The sequence below is a fragment of the Fukomys damarensis genome, unplaced genomic scaffold (assembly GCF_012274545.1).
Source record: "Fukomys damarensis isolate Sample0158 unplaced genomic scaffold, DMR_v1.0_HiC HiC_scaffold_27, whole genome shotgun sequence".
In the NCBI taxonomy this organism is placed as follows: domain Eukaryota; kingdom Metazoa; phylum Chordata; class Mammalia; order Rodentia; family Bathyergidae; genus Fukomys; species Fukomys damarensis.
Window position 1 is genome coordinate 23,308,878 of NW_022900939.1, and position 2,950 is coordinate 23,311,827.

The window sequence follows — 2,950 nt, forward strand, 5'->3', positions numbered from 1 at the left end:
TGTGGGAACTGAAGACGTTGTCCCTTACACACATATCCTGATTGAAGTCTTGGCATGTGTCCCCTCCTCTGGATCCAGGTGTTGGCCATCTGGCTGTGTGCCAGGCTGGCAGATAAGTCCTCCCTACTTTCTGTGCAACTTTCTGACTTGTTTTGGGTTGCTTGAGAAAGGGTCTTGCTATGTAGTCCAGACTGACCTTGAACTCATTGTGTAGCCCAGGCTCATCTCAGACTCAAGATCCTCCTGCCTCAGCTTCCCAAGTGCTGGGGATTAACAGGCATGTGGCACCACGCCTGACTCAGCTGGTATTTTTAACAGCCTTTGGTACAGTAAAAAGCCTCAAAGGTAGCCAAGACAGTAAGCCTTAGGATGGCATGGGTTGAATTGTCTCCTGCAAAAAGATACTCATAAGTTCTAACCTTCAATATCTGAGAATGAGGCCTTATTTGGGAATAGGGTCATGACAGGCATAATCAGTTACAGTGAGGTTATAGTGTAGCAGGGTGGCCCTTAATCTAATATGACTGGTTCCTTATAAGAAGATAGCCAAGCCAGGCCCAGGAGACTGAGTCAGGAGGATAGTGTGAGCCATGAGTTTGAGGCCAGTCTGGGCAACATAGTGACAAGACCTTGTGTCTAAGAAAAACCAAACATAAAACAGCCAGGCAGTGGTACACACTGGTAATCTCAGTACTCAGGAGAGGCCAAGGCAGGAGGATCAAGGGGATCAAGGCCAGCCTGAACTACATAGTGAGATTCTGAAAAAACAAAACAAAGAGAGGACAATGGTAACACTGGGAAAATGCCATGTAACCACTTGTGCGGCTCCATGTCAAGGAGCACTAGCAATGGTCCCCAAGGCACCAGGAACTGGCAGAGGCAAGCACGGTCCTGTCCACCTCTTTTGGAGAAAAGGGCACTGGAGAGCAAGCACTCACCTGCCCTGCCTACATCTTGACTATGGACATCTGCTCTCTGGAACTGCAAGGCTTCATTTCTGATGTCTGAAGCCACCCAGTTAGGGGCCTAGACAGGAACAGAGTGGCATCCGGATCACAGAGGCAGCCATCGTAGGCACATCTGTCACAGTGTCACCCACACCCGTGAAGCAGCGGTGACTGCCCCCACTATGCAGATGAAGAAGCCGGGGCTCAGAAAGCTGACTTCTGGTCTCATGAGGTATTGACCACCTCATTTCAGATGTGACAACCAATCTTCCTGAGTGTTTACTGCCAGCCGGGGTGACAGGCTTCACCTACCTCTCCATAGCTCACAGTAGGTATGACTGCCATCGCCATTCTAGAGATGAGGATGTGGAGGCCCAGAAAGGTGATGTCACTTACCCAAGGACACACAGCACAGGGAGAGGAGATGAAATGAGCAGGGCTTTGTCCCTACAAGGAAAGCCCATTCCTTGTTCCAGCGACACAAGTCTGGCCTGTTACATGGTCCAGGTATAGGTGGAAAGGGGTTGCTGTGGGGTGTGCTGGAAGCCAAGGGAGGAGGAGGTGAGCAGCTGGCCTTTCAAAAGGGAGAGGCGCCTGCTGGGCAAAGGCCTGGGGCTCAAGATGGCCGCTGTATTCTAGAAATGGCTGGAGCCAGCACGGCTGCTGGACAGTGGCCATTCCAGGACTTGTGGGACTGAAACAGCACTTTAGGGGATTCGAGAAAGTAATTTTAAAAAATCTTACTTTTACTGAATTCACAAAGGTACTTTGGAGTTCCTGGGAAAGGGTGGAGGGCCTGGAGTGTGACCATTACTATTCTAGGTACCTCTGCCTCTGGACAGGCAGGGACCTGAGGGCGGGGACTGGAGTTCGTGCTGTTGCCCTCTCCATCCAGTCAGATGTTGTTGGCCATCTGCCTGGAGCCTCAACTTGGGACTGGCGCCACCTCACAAAGATGAAGAAGCCAGGGCCTTAACCCTGGCCATGGAATCTGTCAGGTTACACAGCAACCAATGAAGGCCATTTTGAACTCAGGGTCTTTGCACTAAGCTACATCCCCAGCTCTTTTTCATTTTTTCTGAGACAGGGTCTTGGGCTGGGGATTTAGCTCAGTGGTTCCAACAGCTCCTTCGTAAGCCCAAGGACCCAAGTTCGATCCCCAGTACCAAAAAAAAAGAAGGGGGGTCAGGGTCTTGCTAAGTGACTAAGTTGGCCAGGCTGGGCTTGAACTTGCTATCCTCCTGCCCCAGCCTCCCACGGCGCTGGAATTACAGGTACGTGCCACCATAACTGGCTATCAACTGATTTTTCACAGGGAGATTATCTTGGAATATTCAAGTCAGCCCACTGTCATCACAGGCTCCTTACAAGTGGCAGAGACAGAAGAATGGGGGAAAGAGATGTAAGTAAAGATGGCACGTCAGACTGTGACGAGAGGACTCCATTTGCCATCACCAGCTTTGAGGATGAGGAAGGGGCCAGGAACCAAGGAATGCAGTGGCTCCGAAGCTAAAAAAGTTCTGTCCCAGGGCCTCAGGCAGGGGTCGGTCAACCTGGCCTGTATCTTGGTTTTGGCCCACTGATAGCACGTTGGACTTCTATCCTGCAGAACGGAGACACAGCTCATTATGCTTTAGTTGTGGGTTTATACAGCAGCAACAGGTCCTGACCCTGATGGCCAGAGTGGGCCTGCGTACAGGGGAAAGGCGATAGGCTGTGCTGTCATCCAGCCCAGGCTGCTCATGTGGCCCTGTCTGCCTCCCAGACACAGAACACCTGCTGAATGCCCAGCCTGCCCTGTGCCAAAGTACCCAACCGCCCTGCAAGGTGGTACTGTTATAGCCAGCTGTATCCCCAGCACCTGGGAGGCTGAGGCAGGAGGATTGCTGAGTTTTGAGGCCAACCTCGGCTACATAGTTTAAGGCCAGACTGAATTATATAGCGAGACCCTGTCTCAAAAAAAAAAAAAAAAAAAAAAGGGCTGGGCATAGTGGCACACGCCT

General features: G+C 51.3%; 1 long non-coding RNA gene across 1 annotated transcript in view; it reads left to right on the forward strand.

The window, feature by feature from the left end:
- The window catches only part of LOC104870364, an 8,914-nt gene extending 6,513 nt beyond the window's left edge, over positions 1-2,401 (forward strand). Inside the window, exon 3 of the long non-coding RNA XR_782523.2 lies at positions 2,263-2,401. This is a non-coding gene — a long non-coding RNA (uncharacterized LOC104870364). The remainder of the gene's footprint in view (positions 1-2,262) is intronic.
- The last annotated feature ends 549 nt before the right edge of the window (positions 2,402-2,950 follow it).